This window comes from Ammospiza nelsoni, chromosome 2 (assembly GCF_027579445.1).
Source record: "Ammospiza nelsoni isolate bAmmNel1 chromosome 2, bAmmNel1.pri, whole genome shotgun sequence".
Classification (NCBI taxonomy): domain Eukaryota; kingdom Metazoa; phylum Chordata; class Aves; order Passeriformes; family Passerellidae; genus Ammospiza; species Ammospiza nelsoni.
The window spans coordinates 58979643-59002462 of NC_080634.1; the positions used below are offsets into that span (position 1 = coordinate 58979643).

Sequence of the window (22820 nt, forward strand, 5' to 3'; positions counted from 1 at the left end):
TTTAGTCATCTTTGTAACCTTTGTCATCCTGTCCTCCCTGGGGAGTTTACTCTGTGACCTTTTCTATTCTACCAAGGCATCTCATAAATTATTATTCTTTTAAATGGCACTTAGACTGTTGTCGTGACTGCTAGCCTTGAAGATTTGCAGTCTACTCTGTAATTTTGAGGGGGAAAAAATGGTTTAGTGACAGAAGAAATATTGTTCCTCATGATAAAACTACTTTTGTGTTTCATTTTCCACTCAAGTCATTCATATCCCTGTCACTAACCTCATTCAGGTCAAGGGCTTGAGGCAGAGAACGGTCATAATATTTTTGGTCAGACTGATGCATCTGAATATTGCAAACATCTGTAATTTTGAATTGAAATGAACATTGTGTTAAATCCTCAGGCAGATATTATCAAGACATAATAGATTACTGAAGTTTGCATTTCTTTTGGCAATTCAGACCAAGGCTCTGTTGACTGGTTATTTCAGACATTAATGAACCTGTTTACACAAAGGGAGCTGCTCCTTGTGGCTGCAAATTAGATCCTGGATTCTGCAAACTTTGTAGGAAATTCTGTGGGTGAAGTAGCTGAGATAATAATGAAAAAATTAATCAGGCACACATTAAATGTGAAGCATGGAAGAAAACATCTGCAGCACTCGGTGGACATCTGGGTAACATACTTGCAGTGCTGTTTTGCCAGCTTACATCTGGAGTGGTTCATGAGAAGAGAGCAGATGCTAGTGTGAAATAGGTCATCATAGCAGCAGGGCATCAGAACAGAGGCATTTTTTTTTTTTTCTTGCAGTAACAGCTATTTCTTTTTATTCACACCAATTATGAAAATGTTAGCCAAGTATGCAATGTGAATGCATGTATTGTGACAAACCAGTACTCCTAAAGGGTGTCAAGGTAGAAAAATAACCTAACAAGGAGGCTTCAGAGAAGTAGCCCTTTTGCATTACACACAGACTATTCTTTAACAGACATAGTGATTTAGTGATTATTTTTTTGTTAAGATTATGATCTTTTTTCCCCCATGCTTTATATTTGTATTTAGTAGAGATTTTGCTAAATGCCTTCTAGGTGGCAAATGCCCAGAAGCAAAGATGCTAATTCAGGCGAGTTTCATCAGTCATTTCAAAAGAGAGGTCACACAGATAAAAGAAATGAGCAGTACACAGTATGTGAAGCAGTGACATTCAGTGAGCCCTTGTCACTAGCAGCCATTAGCATGGAGGCCTGCTGTTGCCTTTCAGTGCTTTATGTGCTTTTCTTGACCAGTCAGGGAGCCTTCAGAGCACTGCAGCACTTAGTAGCATGCAAGTTATTGTTTCTTTCTTGAATGCTTTATATTTTTAGTACCATTTAGATTTTTCTGTGCCCCCTTATGCATCTAAATTTTAAAGAGAATCGAAGAATGCATAATTCATATCTGTCCCAGAGGTAATGGAATGACTCAATGATATCCGTGAAGGAGATGATTTTAAATTTCATGTCTTATGCAAGAGGTCATCTTTATACAAAAAGTGCAAAATTGGTCTCAGGGATACCCAGATAATTATCCTTACAATAATGAGCGTGGATTCCAGGGGGGAGTGTCACAGGAAGCTTTAGTGTCTTGTGTGTCACCATCCCTTATTATCACGGCGTCATGGTTGTCGTGATTGAAAACTGATCTCAGGCTATGACTTGTATTTTGACTTGGAATAACACTTCCAGGAGGTGTGAAAAGACAGGTTTGCTTTGATTCTGTTGAAGTATTCATGCAAGATGTGAAGCATTTGTTTACTGCTGAAATTCTTTCCTTCATTTAAAGGAAAAACAATTGTTTATTGATGTTGGGCAGAACCCACTAGTAGATGCTTTGTCACACAGCACAGTTCCACTAGACTGTGGACTATTTCTGCTCTCCTTTCCCAAAAGCCTAGAAGTGCCATGGCTAGAAATAATTGTCTAGTTCTGTGATATGCTATATGTTTGAAAAGGCACTTTATGGTCTGTATTACAGACAGTTCAAAGGGAATATAAATTGGTGCAGTATTCTCTCTTTCTTCTAATCCAGTTCCATATATGCATTGAATTTTTACCCTGAAATATATCTTTAACAGCAACTTACCACTTTGCATTTTATTTAACTTGGACTTTGCTATATTTGTGTAATAGTTATGATCTAGCTGCTCCTGTAGTGTAAAATGTTTAATATCCTCTAAACCAATTCTACTCTGACTTTTAGCATTGTATATCCAAGGAGAGAGCTGATTTTAATTGCTTTTCCTTTGGGAACTTCCTAATTTTAACTTTACTTTCCAATTTTTGCAGGATTTGCCATGAGAATTTGTAGAGTTTGAAATTTGGAAGTTTGGAAATACTGTGATGGGGGCACTGAGAAGTTACCTTCCTGTGTACAGGTCTGTAAAATGTATTGTGTTCTGACTATTTGTCATGGTTTAGGAATGGTATTCTCCAATTTAGTGTTCCCACTGAAACCACTCCAAGCTGTATGTTGCTCACTCCCCTCCTCTCTCCCTGCCTCATTCCCTCCTTCCCTCCTCCTTCCTCTCCTCTATGATGGAGTGGTGAGGAGAATGGGGGTCACAAAAGATAAAGATCACAAACTGAGATAAGAACAATTTACTAGAAACAGCAATGCAGTAAGAAAATGAACAGTAACAGCAACAATACTAATGATAGACCGTGTAAGAGAAAGAAATCTTCTTGCTGACCCCATGGAAACCTCTGACAATACACAGCCACTCCCTCTGCCATGCTACCCCAGTCCAGAAGCAAGCCCTTCCCCCTGTCCTTGGAAGATGACCTGAGGTGTACAGGATAACCTCTGGGTCCTAGCCATTCCCCACCCTGGCCATTGCAAAAATTAACCTTGCCCTGGCTGGAACCAGGACAGTATTTCAGCATGTAGATCCCTGTGCTGACTTGTTATCTTTTTTATCTTGAATGCCTGCAAGCCAAATCTAACTTTATGCTAGAGAAAATGTTGTGAAAAATTCATTTTGTTTCTCACCAGATGCTTAGGACATAACTCTATTCTGTTACTGTTGTACAGATGTGGAGTAACCCATTCGTCTTTCCTTCGAAATGAATGATTGCAGTTTATAGAGTTGAACTGCAGAAAGGAATTGGGCCTGTATGTCATTTTCTTCTCACTGCTCTGCCTTTCAGTATGTTTTGGAGCTGCATTACCCTAAAAGGCCCTGAAATCGATTGCTTCCATCCAGGTTGCTCATATGTGAGCAGCTGACCACAGTTACAGCTGTGGATATTTTCAGAAGCACACTTAGCAGACAATCAGCAGAATTACTGAGGCTTTTGGGTCAGGAGGAGCTCAGGTTTATGGAAAGTTTACAAAAATGAAAAAAAAAAGTTTATATTTAAGAGACTGTAAAAAGAGCATAATATTAATGGCCTGACTCCTGTAGTGTCAGCATGGCAAGAAGTGGTGAGAAGCTTGTAGCTAATGCTATGTCCTTGTCAGCTGAAATGATAGTGTGGCCAGCAATCACTCTGATTTAGAGGGTAGAAAACACTCCCCTGCATGTCAATATGTTTTTCTATGCAGCTATATAACAGAGAAAAATTTTATTTCTTACTGCTTTCACAGCTAGTACTGAACAGCATTTTAATAGAAATCTGCCAAGAAAAACCTGTGGGAATCAACTTTTCCATCTGGGTGGTCATACCCTGCTATCGGTCACACTTGGGGTCTGTAGGAATTGTATGCCCTAAATAATAGTTTTCAAAAATGTTCATTTTTGAATATACTGTATTTCATTTGCTTGGTTTACCTTGGCGTGCTTTGGGTGTTACTATTTTCCATGTTGAATTTGTAGTCGCATACTGTTTTATTAGTCTGTAGGAATTCTGCAGGGAAAGTAGCCTGTAAACCTTAAACAAAATCAGATGGATTTAGGAGATGAGAGGTATCCAAAACAACTTTTAATTCATTCTTGGAAATTATCATGATAATACCTTTTAAAGCCAACACAGCTCCAAGACACTTTAGAAACTCTTTGAACCTAGATGTAAACCTCACACAAGGGCACAGCTTCTGTAATGAGCGAAAGCCCTGCATCAGACTGGTTGAGATACTGCAGATACAAATCTGATAATGCTGCCTTGGGCCTGTGTTGAGTGAAAGCTCTGTGTTCAAAAATAAGTAGCTTTTCTCTGTAATTGAACAACTGTTGAATGATCTGTGTCATCCTAAGGCTTTGACTGCACTGCTTCTTTATTTAATGATGATACCCCTTCAGGCAAAATTTGTGGTTTTCTTAGACAGGGGGTGGGGAGAAAGAAGTGCAAAACACTGGAAGACATTTGGGTAAGGGAGAAATCTAGTTGCAGTTGGCATTTGCTAGTACTTTACTAGTAGTAACAGCAGCTTTATAAAATCTTCCTTTCCAGACCTGTCTATGAGTGTTGTTTGAATCACGCCTCACCTAAGGCTTCCAAAAGTTACTGCTAAAATTGCCAAAGCAAAGTGAGGTTGGGCCTGTGTCTTAATAATGTGGTACAAATGCAATCAACAGCTGCCATGGGGAGAATTTTTAGGCAAGTCATTTATCTAAAACACATTTTGAAAGTTTCCTTGTTCAGCAATCTAGTTCTTGGAAATTTGTGATGTACATACAAATTAGTATTGTGCCATTTAAAAAGAGGATAAATATGATACTCATTTGATATATGTACATGTTAGATGCATGTATATTAAGAAGCATAAAGTAGTCAGGTAAGGATGTGCTGTACCTTCATTAGAATGCAGAAGCAAAGGGAAACCAATTAAATTAAAAGGCAAGACCGTTCTACTGAAAAGGACATAGGAAGTGTAATTTCCCCTTGGAAAGTATTGCCCCAAGGTGTTATCAAAAGGTATTGCCAGAAATAGATATTTACATTAATAGGAATGCCATCACAGATATATTTTTCATATTTTACCTTTATAAAGAAGTTACAACAGTGGTTACACAGCACTTGCAGAAGGCTGAACTCACTGATCCTCAGCTTGGGCTCTGGGTGAAGCTTCTTCTCCAGCTGTGTGGGTATCTCTTGTACCACTTCTCTGAAGCGTCTGGTGTTGATGTTGAATGGAAGCAGAACAGTGATCTAGCTAAATAATTAGTTTAACCTGGGTCAGCTATTTCCATTTATCCCATGTCTTTCACTGCAAATTTCAAGGGGTTTTTTGTCATTTTTAAGTATCTCCTCCTCTTGTTTTCTTAATCTCTTGTTTATTTCCTGCATATGATCCCTCAACTCATTCTCCAGAGAGATCTCTTTCATTCCTGAGATCTTTATTACTTGTTCTTGCTTTGTTGGAATTTTATTAAAGTATTGCTTGAGTTTCTAAAGTTTTCTGTTGGGGTCACTAAATACCTCTTGGGGTGTCCTCAGATCTTTGCCCTTGACACTCCTGTGGTGAAACAAGTATGGTTTGGTTTTACAGGGAGCAGAGAAAAACATAAGTTGTGAAAACAGTTCATGGCCAGCCACCACATGGGATGAGGAGGCTCTGACTCCTGGGGCTGGGCTCCTCTGCCCTGTCCTCCTGTTACAACCTCCTGGGCACACAGTCAGCGTGGGCTGGCTCCTGGGGGAGTTTGCTTGGGGCAGCACTGCTCTGTTGTCTTGCTGCTTCTCAAGTGAAGAATTCATGACTGGCAAAACACAAATCTGTCAAAAAACATAGGAGGGAAAGGGAGAAGGGAGAGGAATAGTCTAGGGAGGACTAGTCTAGGGAGCTTTCTACCGTAGCTGTAATCATGGCAGCTACACCTTTGATGTCCATACCGGAGCTGCACATGGACCTGCTGCTGCACTGGATAGAAATGCAGAAAGGCCAGAAAGGCCAAACTCTCTGTGCCACCAGGCTTTGCTCTGGGCTCAGAGCTGTCCCACCAGAGGCTCCAATGGAGGGTTGCAATGCGAAAGCAGAGGGAGCTGGTGCACAAACCAGGACTGTGAAAGGGCACGGTTATCTTTGTGCATCTTATGTGTAAATTACCTGGCTACAAAGAGACAGGAAGGAAAGGGGATGTTACTGCCTGGAAATATGCCATGTGTGCATTTGATGCATATATTTGAATTATTGAAAAGATGAAAACAAAATAGGTTGGTAGCTGGAGAAAATCTGTAAGCTAGATGCTTGAAGGAAGATAAAATGGGAAGGTGGGGGAAGTGAAAGCTGCCATGGAGGGAGAATTGTACTTTATTAGAACAGAAATCCAAGCAAGACGGTGATTTTGTAAAGACTGTGATTTTGTAAAGACTCTTGTGTCCAAATCCTGAGTCTTATGTGCAAACTAATTACAAGCACAATGAGCTGGTGCAAGGACTTGACCACAAGTCTTGTAAGGCCTGACTGGGGGAGCTGGGGGTGTTTGAAAAAAAGGAGGCTTGGGGGGGACCTTATCACTCTCTACAACTGCCTGTAAGGAGGGTATAGTGAGGTGGGAATTTGTCTCTTCTCTCATATAAGAAGCAGTGGGGTGAGAGGAAAATGCCTCAAGTAGCACCAGGGAAGGTTTAGATTGGATATTAAGAAAAAATTCTTCACAGAAAGGATTAGAACAGCACTGAAACAGGCTGTCTAGGGAGGTAGAGGAGTCACCATTCCTGGAAGTGTCCAAAAAACATGGGCATGTGGTACTTAGGGACATGGTGGGGAATGTGGCCATGATGGGCTAACAGTTGGTCTTGGAGGCCTTTTCCAACCTCAACAATTCAGTGATTTTATATGCATTTTTTACTTTCATTTTTGAATGGTGGCTCAGAGTGTCTTTTACCATTCAGCTCTGATTTTTTGTTGCCCACAGCAAGCCACAGAACAAGTTATTATGAGAAAATCTAGAATGGCAGTGTGCTCACCTATGTAAGAGCTGTGGCCAGAGGAACTGCAAGAGATTGAAATTCGTATGTGTGCAAGGAAAACAAACCAGCAACCAATGCAGGCAGCAGATTGACCTTCTGCTGGATTTTATGTTCTGAGTTCTTTTCAAGGTATTTCTAGGAATGGTTGCAAGTACCTCCTCTGCCGGAGGAACATTCCGGAAACATCCTTAAATACTTCCCTGTTGTTTAATTATAGCTGCTTCCCAGAAGAATGGGAAACTAGTTGAGAGACTCCTGCAAACTAAGCAAAGTTTTCAAAGGCTCAGATTAGGAGTAAGAGTCTTTACTTGCCTCACTGTGGTGCCCTCATCTTCTGCTTCAATGTGGCACTTGGATGATAATCTTTGCTGATCTTAGTTCCTGAGGCAAAACATAAAAAGAAGGGATACCTTTAGTGTCAATGGCCAAGAACACCTTAGGGACACCAAAGATAATTTGACTCATTTGCCTTCACTACCAGCAAGAGTTGTCTAGATAATCAGAGAGAGATGTTTATCTGATCTTCCAGTGAGGAATTTTTCAGTGCCACCCCATGTAGCCTTTTCCAGACCTACACAACACTTGGGAATTTCTAAAATCCACATTATGCTCTATTTGCTCCATAGGAAGCATTTTGGTGTCTTATTTATCGTGAAGCTACAGAACAGTTGAATATAACTTTCTTTATGGTAATCTTTCAATTATTAGAAAGGAAAATGACTTTGCATTGTAGCTGATTTAAGTTGTTAATCTATTTTTTTTGGAATAAGCAATTGCAGATCTTATAGGTCCCATTTAAAATACTTTTTCCTGTTTTCACCTTCCATGTGTTGCTAAATTCTTGATACAAGTGCCAGCATTAAGAAGCTGAATATAGTCAATACGACTTTCAGATAATACAAATTATGTAAAATAAGCCCAGAATTTAAAAGTTCAATAATTATTATGGAGCTACACCCTCAGTCAAAATGACCCCAATCCATATTATGCCTCAGCTGTGTGTAAGTGGAGTCACTGCTAGTGCCTTCTCTCTCTTGCATCAGTTAAGCTCTCTCAGTGTGGTACTGGGTAATGAATGACACTGTTGTAGAAGCACTAAGTGAGCAACTGATGGCTCTCAGCATATGGATAATGGCACATCTTGCACCTTTTCATTGCCCACATTCTGCCTGCACAGAGATAGCTGAACAATAGATGAGGTGAAATGGTGGCCGTAGCACATTTCAGAACAATAATTGTCCATTAGGTCCCTCTAAAAGAAAGACAGCAAAGAACTGCTAAGGTTTTTATCCCTAAGGCCCTCAGAAGAATCAATCACACATCATGAATAATAATAATAATAATAGAAGAGGGAGGACAGCTGTTCAACTGAACACCATCAGTATTGACACCTTCCAGGAGAAGTAATCCCCTTGACTGAAGCAGGTGTCACAATAAGATAAAAGTCATAGGCTACAGCTCCAGTGAGAGTCTGTTGCCATATACAGAAAGACATGAATTGATTTCACTTCTGAAAGGCAGTTAAAACATCTTCTCCAGCTGAGAGGAGAAATATGCTGTCACCACTGTTCAAGTCTCCAGAAACAGCAGTGAAATTTGAAGAGACAGTACTCAAAAAACAAAGATTGTTCATATGGCCAAGCACCAACCAAAATGAACATTTCTCTTGCTTTTTAGCTAAAGTATGAAAAAGGCTACTTGTTCAAATAGTAAACATTAAAGGATTTTTTTAATCAGTTTACATGAGAGCAAATCATACAATCTCAGAATCTTTTAGGTTGAAAAAGACCTTTAAGATCATCTCCAAACTTAGCCCAGCACTGCTGAGTCCACCACTAAATCATGTACCCGAGTGCCACATCTACACATCTTTTAAGTACCTCCAGGGATCGTAACTCCCCTGTTTTCCCTGGGCAACGTATTCCAATATTTTACAAATCTTCTAATGAAGAAATTTCCTCTAATATCTAAGCTAAACCTCCCTGGGTGCAACTTGAGGCCATTTCCTGTCACTTGTTATTTGGGAGAAGAGGTTGACCCCACCCCAGAGAAACCTCCCTTTAGGCAGTTGCAGAGAGCAATAAGATCTCCCTGAGCCTCCTCCAGGCTGAAGAACCCCGGGTCCCTCAGCCACTCCTCATAAGACTTGTGCTCTAGAGCCTTCACCATCTTCCTTGCTCTTCTCTGGACAGCTCTTGATGTGTCCAGAACTGAACACAGCCCTTGAGGTGTGGCCTCAACAGTGCCGAGGGCAGGGGGATGTCACTACCCTAGTGCTACTGGGCACATAATTTCTGAATGATGGTGAGTTTGATCCTTCAATTAATATATTCACAATGTTATCAGCATTAGAATCTGCCTGAGAAAAGTACTCAGTTCCTTTTTGTCAGCCTTGTAAAAACTCTTCAACACCAGCTTAATTTAGGACCAAGCTTTGTTCATCTTTAGAACTCAAAGCTGAGCAGAGTCAAATCAGTATCATTAGTTAATACTAAGGCAAGGTCTTGATTTTGTTAAAGTTCCAGCCTTCTTTCTAGGCTGATGTGTAGCACATACAGCACTTCTGGGATTGAGAATCCCAAGGTGTACTGCTCCAGAATGACTCAATTCTAGGTTCAATAATCCCTTCAGAAAAGGGAAAATACAGAGGAAGTGACTACTAGATGCCACAAGTTAAAAAACTAACCAGAATCAAAAAGCAATACTTAAAGGAAATCATGTCAGCTTTAATTGACTATATGGAAGAAATTACCTAAAAATGGCAGTAGGCAACCATTCAGGAAAGAATGTGTTCCTACTTAATATCATTGATTCCACATTCAGAAAAAAACCCCAAAAGACCACTGAATATTGAGTTCAAGAAGTGTTATGAGAATCTGAGGAATCTTGACCAACTTTGCTCAAACAGCAAAAATGAAAGTAGAAAGATGAAAGAATATCTTGGGTCAAGCTACTCTTTAACTCTGGGCCTTCAGAACACTATTAAAAATTAACCAAGGAAAAGGCAATACATACTATTGCTCAAAATATCCTAGAACAAACAAAAGAAATGTTCTTCATCTAAGTAGCCACAGGTTTTTTTCCTAGAACTATCCTAGAAAATTAGGAATTAGCTTGAGGGTCCTGCGGCTGTATCACTTGTACTGACACTTCCCATTAGAACTGTAGCTGACCCATTTCTGAGGGCCTCCACTGATGGAGATTCTCTGAGCAATTCATTCCAATGCCTAATTTTCCTTACAACTAGAAAAATGCTTTTTTCCTTTTCTTAACTTGGGAGTTACTTCTCTCCTATCTGCAGTGAAGAGGAATAGGTTATTCCCTTTGTTTTTGCAGCCATATTTGAAATTTTCAGTGTGTTTTGTAATGTTTTGCCTTCTTTGCATTAATCAACAAACTATTCCTTCATTTTTTTGTCATGTTTTTAAGAGTAATCACTGTCAGTCGGTTACATCCTCCTTAAAATGTGGCATCCAACACTTCACCTAAGGTTATGGTTATGAACTCTTTCCAAAACAAAGTAATAAAGAAAAATTCCCTCTTGTGTCTTGTAGATAACATTCTCCTTTATGTTTCTAATATGATATTCATACATATGTGACAGTGACTATTGAAGCTTGTGATCTACTGGCTAACCTCAGGTCTTGCATAGCAAGAGAAACCTATTTGGTTATTTCCCACTGAGTGTTTGCTAAGTTAACTGTTTCTGACCTCACCCCCCAAACTTAATTGCCAGTAGCTCTAAGATTTTCTCGGTCAGTGATATATGTATTCTAGGGTGAAATTTGTAAGGCCTAGACAATTTGAAAAAATTTAGCTTATCTCAGTTCTTTCCAATCTAATTTTTTCCTATTATGAACTGAATTTCCATTCCTTTTGTCTTCAGTGTTCACTTTTGTGGCTCTCTGATCCTGCAAATGGCTTTTCCTCCTGCCGTGTGGCAAACCAACACTCTTCGCCCTCTTGCTAATAGTGGTTTCTTACTATTGCACTTAGTGGTTTTCTTAGGAAATTTTCCTGCTTTTACGGCCCCCAACAAAAGTACACAAAATGTTGCACAGACTAGATAAAGGGCATTGAAAGACAATTTTCATAATATGGGACTTCATAGAGGCACTAGAATTACAAGAGCAGTTGAAGGTAGTTATGACAGTATTGAGAGGTTGCACTCAGATGTCCCTGTTCTTACAGTCTCAGGGAAAACCTGACCTGATCTGGTTGAAACAAGAACCAGCACTAAAGAGAATAAAAGACAACATTCCAGAGGGACCAAGGATCTTGAACACAAAGGTCAAGTATTAAATCTAGGAGAGGGCTGACTGAAATAGGACACCCTGTTTGTAAAATTGACTGGTATCATGTGTTTTGCTTAAAGGAGACTTAATTGCTTCATAATGCCATTCTTTAATGTTTTAGGGCCACTAATTCACTTTAGTTAATAATGATGTTTCGTATTCCTGTCAGTCCATGAAAAAATCCTGAGTGTTGCTCTCTTCACCCAGGTTTTTTACTCTTTTGAGGTGACAAGGAAACAAGGGGAGAAGACAGATGATTACAGAGTAACAGGTTAAGGACATAGTTTATTCTTCTATGAGTTCTTATGCCATTGCCCAGTATTCCTTTCTTTTTGTGGGTTTTTTTTTTTTTGGTAGGTTTTTTTTTTGTTTGTTTGGTTTTTTTTTTTTGGTTTTTTTTTTTTTTTTTGTTTTTTTGGGTTTATTTTTGTTTTTTTGTTTTTGTTTTGTTTTGTTTTGTTTGTTTTTTGGTTTTTTGGAGTTTTTTTTTTTTTGAGGATTGTGTGAGCTATTCAACAATATTTCTGAAATCCTGGGCAAAGTTCTGCAGACCAGTTCCTGTCAGGCTCCTGTGTCTGTCACACATGAGTGAGGTCAATCAAATGCCCTATCTGTTCCCAATGAAGTGTAAATGTACGGAGAGATCTGGTTGTTCTCTTGTTCTGGGGCATGAAGCATTTTGAACCTCTGATCTTTCTATAATCCTTCCAGGAAAATTCCTCTTTAATGCTAGAGGTCTTTGCCTCCAGATTCTGTGATGGTCACTCCTGCAAACCTTCCACCATAATGCATCTTTGATTTTTCCACCTCCATAGCTCTGTGTGTAGGTTGAAGTGAGTTGGGATTTCTATCCAGGAGGTTTGTTTCAGTCACGAGCCATGCAGTCAGCAGGTAACTTGCAGTGCCACAGGATGGGCTTTCAGGAAAAAAAAAAGACAATGTTTGATAGCCAAATGCAATATAGTATTTTAAGGTCTTAAAGTAGTAAATAATCTCCACAAGTCAACATGGATATGCTTTATGACAGCATTTTGTTTCTTTGGAGGTGTTTCACTGCATATTCTGAAGATTCACTTGACTGCTGATAGTCCCACCACTGACTGCATGATGTGCTTAGGGCAGTGAGGCCTAAATCAAAGTAGAGGGTTTTAACTTAGCAGTTTCTGGCTCATTCAGAGGCTTTTCCTCACTTCCTTAGTTCTCCACTTGTACTCCACTCTGCAGAATTTCCCCCAAAGTGAAATCTTTGGTTAATATTTCAGTCTATCAGGATTCAGGTGCGCTAAGGGCTTACCTCTACACAGTGGAGGAGTTCCCTCTGTCCATTTTCCAAGCCAACCAGAAGCTGTGTAGCACAGTTAGCAAGATGCTGAGTACAAGCTTGTAAATTGCCATGATTGGCAGTGTTCATTAGCTCTGACTCAGTATAGTCAGCTTGGCCTCAGCACTGCTGGTGAGTTTATGTGGCTTCCACTTGTCTCCAACCCAGAACAGAACAAACACTCAGCGGGTTGGTGTCATCACCCACACCGTGCTATGGTAGACTTTGCAGAACATTTAGAGCACCACAGAGCCCTGGAAACAGAGTACTCTGTGAGCAGAGAAGAAGCCTCCTTCAGTGGATTAATATCTCCTGTCCCTTAAAAGTCCTGCCTCAGTTTCCAGCTATTCCTCAGGTCCCCACGGGCGAGGGGCAGCCCGTGCTGTGAGGGTGTGTCAGTGCCAACTGGCAGGGCTGCCCACACCTGCCCATCCCATCAGCTGCTCCCAGGCACAGCTCACCTTGGCTGCTCTGCCTGCCTCCCTCTCCCTAGGCAGCAATTTCTGTGCAGCTTCACTGTCCGGCTGCTGGTTTTCATTAAACTTCCAGTAATGAAATTACCTCTTGTGACTTCTCTCCCAACTTTTATGCTGGCTCAAAAGTGGGTTCAGATTTGCTACTGCCCCTGTTCTGTCAGGAAGGGTGTAATAGATGGACAGGCAGAGGTTCAGTTAAAAATAACCATAGTGAACGGGAATCAGACTTGCTCTTTGCGCTTAGGCTGCATTTTTATATTATTTCGATACTGTATTACACAGATCTGATCTGGGGGCATACTGCCTTCCAGCTCTCATTTCCACACTCATCACCAGCGGCTGCCCTCCCTTTGGCAGAGCTTAAAGGCTCAGCAGATTCTTTGTAAGTGGGAACTGAGAAATGATTCATGTTAAAAGAACCACTTTTAAAAAAAGATTCTTTTTTTAATAACCTTGGTATGGTTTTGGGTGCAGCCAGGCAAATGATTGAACTGAGGCAGCTGGGGGGATGTGGTGTAGGGGGGAATGGGTCAGAAACAAGGCCCTGTGCTACTCACCAATGTTGAGAACTTCTTATCCCTCAGTGCAGAGCTGTTACCAGAGGCAATACCCTGCTCCTTAGTCCCCTTATTTCTGCACCATTTGTCTCCACAGTTTGGTAGCTTATAAGAGCTGGTCCCAGAAGAGAAATTGAACAATAAAAAAAGTTAATTTGTAAACTGATGGAAATGTTTTTACTAGAAAATTGAAAATTTTGCATGTTCTTGATGTCTTGATGTTCTGTATTTGTGGCATCTCAGCTTTCATGACTGCATGATCTCCCCAGTACTTTGTTGATCATATTCCTTGTTCAGTATGGGAGATGACCAAAATTTTTCACTTTAGATATTCCAAGAGGTGACATAAAGAATAAAAACATTTGATCTCAATAAGATTTAACTGTGTTATGGTCTGTAGCTGAGTCAATTTCTTTAGGTATCAATAGTATGACAAAAAAGTTCAAGGCCACTTTGGCTTGGCTGTGGAAAATGACAAGCATAATGAGGAACATAAGTCCCATTGCCTTCATGTTTGTTTTGTTTTCTTTTATGGAAAGATTTGACTGATGTGACTGGAGCATTTTGCCCTTGGGATTATTACTAGCTTCTTAATCAAGAAAATCTGAGTAATTTGACTATGTTGCCAACTGCTCTCTGGTCCCCACTCCAGCTGAGACAGGTTATAGATAGGACAAGATTTGAAATGACAATCCTTTCCAAAGCATTGTTTGGTGAAGAAGCAAAGAGCCATTACTGCTTTAAGAGAATCTGTCACCTTGTCCTCTAGAAGAAAGGCAACAACAATCTTTTCCAATAATGCACCCGTTATCTCCCTCCTGGAATTTATCAGGCAAGAAACATATTGATCCAATTTGCAGGTTGCAGCCTGCAGTTCTCTAAACATGTCCAAACCCCTGGCACATGATGATGGCCAGAACTTTGTCTGAATTTAGTTTCCAGACATGTACCTACCCACCCTGCTTTCTCCCTTGTGGACTGCTGTTCTTTTTACAATCCAAGCAACGTGAAGTAGAAGAAAATTCCTTTGTTTGAACTCATTAATTTTAACTCAGTTTTTTAGGAAATTCTCTTACAGTGTTCTTCTCCATGGTTTCTCACCACCTGTGAATTTGGAGCAAAAAATAGTGCATGGAAGTTTTTATATCTAAGCAAAATATGCTTAATTGGAGTTGAAAAAATCTAGAAACTTGTTTTTTCTATTTATTATTTATAAATTGTCATTTCTTAATGAAGACAATATTTTGTTTACATAGAACTGGCACTTCACTTTTAATCTCTGGGCCTGTTCTTTAGGATTGCTTTTAAACATAACAGACACGTTACACTTTTCAGAAAACACTGTTGTAATGATTCGCTGTGCTTTACCTGTCATTATCAAACAAAAATGAATGTGAAATCATTCATTTTCTGATCGATTTAGAGCGTGACAGATAAATCTTCCTTGTTTGTTAGAAACCACTTACAGAGGCTACTATGGCAACAAAATTAATGACAAAGAAGGAAGCTGTTAATTAATTGTTCAGACTGAGTAGAATAAGAAAATCCTGAATCTTTGCTGAATCCATGTACTGCCATCCCAATCACTCTTGGTTATTTATTTCAAGAGCTAGTCTGTCTTTTTACTGTACTGGAAAAAGAAAGACTTTTATGATAATAGAATTGAAAGGGCACACGGACTTCATTAGCCTTGCCCCCATGATCCTGTTGGATGTGATCGCTGAAGTTTGGGTCGTGCGCACAATGATCCCCTCAGCTGCTGATAATTTGAGGAATAAAGCTGAAAATGCCTTTAGGCCACTATGGACATAAACCAATAGGAGTAGTACCTGCATCCAGAGGTTTACAGTCCACAAAGCTGATACATGCCAAGCAAAAAGTAATACATTGGGATGCTGGCAAAAAGGGTATTTCCAATTGCTTTTTGAAATAGTCCTGGGATGCTACCAGAAAAAATGATGTTGATATGTGTTAGTAGGCATGAGATGAGCTGAGGAATACTTGATCTCCCCAGGAAGAGAGGAAGAACTCTTGGGACACCTGTAGGCAGTTAAGTATATGAACTAGAGCAGTTTCCTTACTATTGAAGTTTGCATATTATGCTCTGTAAAGCAGGATTGATATGTTTTGTACAACAGGAGGATCAACCAACAAACTGATTTGAGGCGTGTAACTCATGGAGAGACCGATCCGTTTTTCTTTCTGGAACAAATTACAGTTTGAGAAAATAAATACATCTCTGTAGAGAGTTCAGAGCATGAAAAGTTTAGGCACTGTCCATACTTACTTAACTGAAAGAGCTGGTCCTGTGGTGGAAATGCAGATGGCCAGAACCTTGTTAGGTCTATTGCCAAAAGTCTGCTTTTCCAGAAAATTTTGATAGATGGAGAAGGTGTCTGCTGTTTGAAATGACACGAGGAGATATCATCTAGCAACAGGATGCTCCTTCTCCCTTCCTGTTTGGCATTGTTTACTTTCTTGTCAGCTTCCCAGACACATGACAATTGACCTTCTAAAGTATCACATCCATGGAATTAGAAGCTTATGAAATATGAACTGGAGAACCACAGAGTACCCACGTTGAATTCCACAATGAAATTCCTTCAGCAGATGATTCTTTTACACAAAGGCAACAATTTTGCCTCCAAATAAATTAGGAACAAGCTTCTGAAGCTGTGACGGGAATCAAAAGTAGTGATTGAACAACTGAGAAGCATTTGCTTTTCTGCGATATTTCTTCAATAAAGAGCTAAAACCAGATTACTGAAACAAAAGAATAAACCTAAATGCTGCTTCCAGCAGTATATTACATTTTTCTCCTGGTGGAACCCAGGGGGTTGTTACTCTAGGGGCTCTTTCCCCACTAGGTTATATAATTTCTCTATTAGATCAAAAGGTTACAATATAAAACAGAAGTGCTGTGAGTTAGCATTTCCAGAAAAAGGTGCTAAAAGCTTGTGGCTGCTCACAAGCAGTGTAGAACTGTGCTCCACAGAAACATGAAGGTTTGCAACACTGTGAGCCTTGTCTTCTTCTCACAGCCATATATTTGTACACTTATATACACTTATATACGTTTGTGTGTAGGAGGGTTACCTGCTGTGCAGGACGTGATTGTGGTTTTCTTGGACAAAACTCTAATTTGTGTCATGTGGCTAAGAGGGCTTTGTGGGTACATGTGATGATGGCTGTAAGCAATGTCTGATGAGAGGAGATGTTCCCTTACTTGAAAGTAGCCATTAGAATATTTCTTCCCTTCTCTTATTCTAGCATTTAAAAATCTTAGCTGATTCTCTGCTAGCTAAGGAGGGGAAGAGGAAAAAGCCTCAATGCAAATAACAGCAAGGGGATTCTTTTTCAGTCAATAATAAAGATATCAAAGGCCATCCTGTTTTCCAGGCGCTCTTCTGTTTCTGCCACCTACGGTATCTACACCAAACATGGTGCCATCAGTCAGCTACGGTGTGGTGGATTCATGAATATTTACCAATTTGCAAATTATGCGTGGAGAGCTCTTAGCATAGCTGTTTCTTTGTCTTTCTGCTTTTCTTCCTTCACTAATGATTTAAAATGTTTACATGCCTAGCATCAGAGGCTGTATTCTATGCTTGCCGTTTGCCTTTGTACACCAATTAGGTCTTTGTAATTTAAATGATGTTTTATTTGTTGATTTGGAAGCATCCTTGTTGGTAGAATGAGGTTTTCTTCATCCTGCAACTGTTCTTTGATATAATGATTTATTAAGGTACTAGGAGAAATATTGATCCTGCTAATAGCTTCTGCTTTGCCACAGAATGCCTTACATTTTACTTGCTGAAAGGGCCATATTCCTTTCCTCTTCATCTGATTGACCATAAATGCTTTGGCCTTTCCCCAGCAATTATCAAAGCAGTGGGTAAAAGTCAAGTATTTATAGACTAATTAGAGAATTCAGCATGTCCAAGTGTGTACTTTACATAGCACAAAGAGTTAGAGGACAGCACTTTAAAATTAGGGAGTGGGATCATGCTGCTCAAAAAGGAATTAGCAAATTCAGAGGAGTTATGTATCTATTATCGATTAGGACAATCTTACTGGGAATTGCAATGTGGAATTATGTGCTGGGCCTGTGATTTATTAATGGCATTTATGCTTACATTACATTGGTATTTTCACTATATTCTCTGTCATCTATTCTAACCTCCTCTTTCTTGAGAAAACTTTCTAAGGTTAATGCCTGCAAGGTGGAGGGGAAGGCATCAATTTTGTAATCCATGTGGAGCTGATTCCTTTTGTAGTTTTTGTTGACCACCTAGGAAAATGCATTATTTCTGTAGTAACTACAAATGCTGAAAGGGAATAAGGAACAGCTCCATGGAAAATATGGGACAAGGCTTTTAAGGGTTCAGCAAAATGAAGCCAAAAGGAGGTGGAGGTGACCTGATCAGCTGTGGATTAGTGTCTCCATTAGGCTGCTTAAGGTTGTGGATATAGCCTTACGAAAAATAGTTTCCTATATTTAATCTTATTGGGGCATTCTCTTTTATCCCATTTTGCCCTGTTGGGTCATCTGTAGACTTGTGTTGCAAACTTATAATAGTTAGTGAAAACATATTGATAGACACATGTTAATTTTAATGCTTCACAGTTAGAGCTAATTTCTGGCTATTTCAGGATCAGAAAGACTTTGCCTGTGGGGGGAACACTATGAAACATCTTTTTTTTTTGTAGTCTTTTGTAGTCCTTTAAAAAATTTCCTCCAGTGAAGACTGCTGAAAACAGAACACAAAACAAATTTTGCTGTTGTTCATAAATGTCACTTGCTCCCATGCAATTACATACTCCTGAAACTCCAGTTGGAAAGCACAGAGTAGAAGAGTATTTTTGCCTTGCATTAAGATCTGTGTCTTGAAATATGCATGTATTAGTCTGTTCAGGGTTTGTTTTTAGTTAACATTTTTGTGTTTTATTTTGCTAAGTGTGAGCACTGTTGCTAGTGAAGCTGTCACATAGATGAGAGGACTTTTGTCACCTACATGAGAGCTAGTCACCCTGCATAGCCAGTGGAGACAAACAGGCATTTCTAGGACAAGAATCATCTCAGCTTTAAATAGACAGGCAAAATAAATCAGATTCATCACACCCTGGAAGTGTTTCTCTCTGGTAACGATGACGGGAGTTGTGAGTGACTAGCTCAGAGGGAGGTGTCCACAGATCACTGAGATGAACCCATACTGCTGTGGTACGTGGGATGAGTTACCCCTGTGAGTCCCCAAAGGAAGGAATATATTGCTGAGCAAGTCTGGATGGCATACTCAAACTCAATCCAAATTTGTTAGATTATCTAAATTAGCTGAGGTCTATCCTGCAGGTCCAGGCAGGTTGCTGCTGGTGTGGATCTAATTTGCGTGTAGGAGGTGGGTCTTGTACAGGTGTAGATCTGTACGGCTCCATTGTGCCAGCAGAGCTCTGCTGGCTGCACCAGCACAGGATCTGACCAGCAGAAAGGTGGTTCTGCACCTGAGTTACAGCAGCAGTCACAGGGTGAGATTTTATCTCCCTTTAAGCAGGATAATGTGATCTGTGGCTGGGCCTTGTTCCAGCCACAGTAAATGGCTGGAAAGGGGAAGGGAGATCCCCTTTGCAATAAGTGTTAGGGGATAGGTTGTATCCAGGGGCTGTGTTTAAATCACTGTGGCCCATGGAAGGGAATGGAAAGGATCCCAGCCCGTGACCAGCATTGTCAATAGACGCCCTTAAGTAATTTCTCTACAGCAACATATCTTCATCTCTGAATGTTAATTAATAATTGATCTTGTTATGTATGTAGAGGACTCCCTATAATTCAATTCTCTATATTTATGTCTCATAAATGACTCTGCCTTGTCAGATTTTATGGTGAAATAGTAGATCCAAAAATTAACATAATATAACAACCAAATCGCATACATAGCCTTGATCTGCAAACTCTTTTGCCCATGAATAATTTTAGTTATTACAACTGAACTCACTGGGACTTATATGTGCTTTTGCAGGATGAGAGCCACAATGTTTATTAAATTAATTTCTTTCATACACTACATGTGTTCAAATGAAACTAATTTATCTGTCATGTATCTAGGCATTTTTCAGCATATATTATATAATTAATTTTTTAAAGCGTGGTTCTAGTGAATCAGAGGCCTAGCTAATATCTCCAGTATATAGTTAGATAAAACTGAAATCTGAGCTCATGTCATGAAAGAGAATATTACTTTGTGCATGTGTATTTCTTGATATATATTATACTGTTTAATAGATGTTGTTATGTATGTATGCTGTTATAAATACCTATGTGTAGCTGGGCATATACAGGTAGATATGCATGCATAGATGCATGTAAGACTTGCTGTCTCCATACATATATCTATATTGATATTTATATAGCTGTGCAGATTCTGTATGTTTGAAAATACAGACAGTTTTTTTTACTTACTAAATATATGCACACCCAGGTATACTCATGCTTGTCTGACTCACTCCCATCTATCTTCACTTTCAAATAAACAATCTTTTTCTATTTCTGGAGTTCAAAATAAGTGCTCCCCTTGTGAGGACCAGTGGCTTTCTAACTCTGTGAAGAAGGCAACTCATAAGATTCAGTTCTAATGCTCATCCAGAGCTTCAGTGTGGACAAATGTCATCTGCTTTGTGTCAGTGTATTGTGAAGCTGAAGAAATGTTGCACTTTGTAATGACACTGTGCTTATATATTGCTTTGCTGAGAAGAGGGAGTGAAAGAAAAGAACCTTGCCCGTAGGCTGTCAATAAAAAAATATGAAATAAAATGTTATCCAATGTTTTTGTATTTAAATACAACAATAAGGACTGTTTAAATTCAAGAATAAGGAAATATACTGAGCTTGTTCTAAGAATGTTGCTTAATGATATACAAATAATCACTCGGATTGCAGTGTTTGAAATGAGTGTGGTTTATGATCTAATGCCTAAAGATCATTAACCGACATCTGCTAGTTTCTGGAAACAGTGCTGAAAAAAGCCCCAAATATAAACTCCTTCAGTTAAATTGCCCTTTTTATATGCTGTAAGTAATGGGGAGAGAACCATAGGGAAGTCTGGAGGTGCTGCTCACATTCGGGTAAAATGAGTTTATTCTCTGCCATTCAGAATTGACATGGAAAGATTACTTTGTTTCCCTTGTAAGAGAAAAAAATGGTTGTTTTTCTTTGCTTACTTCTTTTATTTTAAATGGGCTCAGGCAGCCATGAAGGCTTTTAGACAGGACATTTGGCCCATGGGGCTGGCAGCACTGACTTTATTACATTGCTTACTGACCTTAATCCCTGATAGTGTAGATCTCAGGGTGCTCAGCATTCCCTTGTGGAGCTGCTTTCCCACAGCTGTGCTCACATGGTGGTGTTCCTCAACACACAAGATGCCCTGCTCACTTTAGTGCTAAGTACTGCTGGGTGCCAATAAAGCTGTCCAGGAGTGGCCCCTCAGGGGGAAATTCTGAGTGTGAGATGTGCTGCTGTGTGGGTGTCCCTCCCATCATGTACCTGGTTGTCCTGTTTGGGTGGTGTAGGTGTAGGAGTTTAGATAAGTCAGATGAGTGACAAACGCTGCTCGTAATATATAAAGCTCGTAATATATAAATATCCTATCTTCCAAACTCCTGCTCATAAGGTATCTTCATATTCAGAGGCTTTTCCAATGAACTTGTCAGGCTGTGTGTAAGAGGAAGGCTTTTTAAGATTGGTTCTCTTAAAAAAATGAGATAAAAGTGCATCAGTGCACATTAGAGATGAAATCTTCAGAACAAAAGCATTCTGTTGAGCTCTGTTTTGCCATTGTTGGCAGATATGTTCCTTCTTTTGTGTGAAATACGTACAAACATCTCTGCCCGAGGCCTTTTATTTTGGGGTTGATCTGAATTTAAGGTCAGCCACTTAAAAATGAGATTAAACAAAGGTGATGAAATTATGCTATGTGAGGCTTTTCAATTATCTTTATTTTTTAAAAGGAAACTACCTGGAAGGTGGCACTTATATTGTTATAGGCAAATAAGTATCATTATGGAGAATTCAGCAAAAAAATGTCTACAGGCAAGTGTCTACAGACACAAAATGATCTGTGCACAGCATCACCCCCCTGAAAGCAGTTTGGATAGCTGGTTCCTCAGTGAAACAGAGAAATGCTTTGGCTTTTCTTCACTGGGGAAAGGAGCATACTTTGGGCTGGTAACACAGCAGCCAATGCACACCTGATTCTCACTGTAACTTTCCCCAATGAGGTTTATTTATGTCCCAGCTCTCTGCATGATCACTAGTCATTAAATACTGTCACTCAGGAGTATTTGTGCTTAGGGTTTTTGCAGAGATGATGGTAACATGTAAACAGGAGTTAGTGGAGCTCAGCAGCATTTGGTTGCATTTTTCAGTTCAGTGTTTTGACATATGGTCTCTTGCAGGGGGTTTTATTTTGGTCTACTCCAGTTCTATAAAACAAGGCCAAAAAATTACTGTCCACAAAACAGACTTAACCCAGGCATTAATTTATTGGTGTTTGGGAGCTCCTTGCAATGACACTGGAGGATGTTGAAAACAGTCTAAACTGTACCAATATATATTTAAAAGAGAAACTCATTTTGAAACTTTTATTGAAAGTTTAAAAGGAAGAGTATAGAAAAAACCCGCTATGTTTTGGTTTTATTAAGCTAAACTTGAAATATATCAGCCTTCTGAGGATTATGCTTCCCTTTGGATATAACAGAAGATGTTCCTGTGTATATCAGGCTGGACTCAGGTGTCATTTTCTCTTAGGCAACTGAGAAATACTCTTTCTCTTCCCTGTGATTCAGGGTCCTGCATTCCAAGGAGAAAAAGGTTTTAAGAAAGAGAAATGACAGTTCCTTTAAGTTTATATCAACATTATCACACAACTGAAAAGGTCAGGACTTTAAGATTGTCTGTAATGATACAGACTGTAATGCTGACTCAGGTGAGCTAACGAGCCTATAGAAGGCAGTGGATTTGTGCTGACATAGCATAAAGAGTCTGTGAGCTATATATTTAGCCATTCTTGGCTAATTAATACTCTAAAATTTCATTTTTATGTACCTTTGGGCATGTACTGCTGGGGAAGTGTCAAGTGGAGAATGGGGAGAGTCTGGATTCATCCCGGTGATTTGAAAAGAAGGGTGGGAGCTGAGCTTCTCTGCTTGGCTGCTTTAGGTGGACAGGCAGGGACAACTAGACATGCCCAGACCACATACCTGGACCAACCTTTGTCTTCATAAATTTCTTGTTCTTCC

At 39.6% G+C, this 22820-nt stretch overlaps 1 protein-coding gene across 5 annotated transcripts in view; it reads left to right on the forward strand.

Annotated features, from left to right (window-relative positions):
• ENOX1 (ecto-NOX disulfide-thiol exchanger 1) overlaps positions 1–22820 on the forward strand; it is a 360949-nt gene that overhangs the window by 109478 nt on the left and 228651 nt on the right. For all 5 annotated transcript variants that reach the window (XM_059466701.1, XM_059466702.1, XM_059466706.1 and 2 more), the window contains one exon: positions 2315–2403. The gene's annotated coding sequence lies outside the window, so the exon portion shown is untranslated. The remainder of the gene's footprint in view (positions 1–2314; positions 2404–22820) is intronic.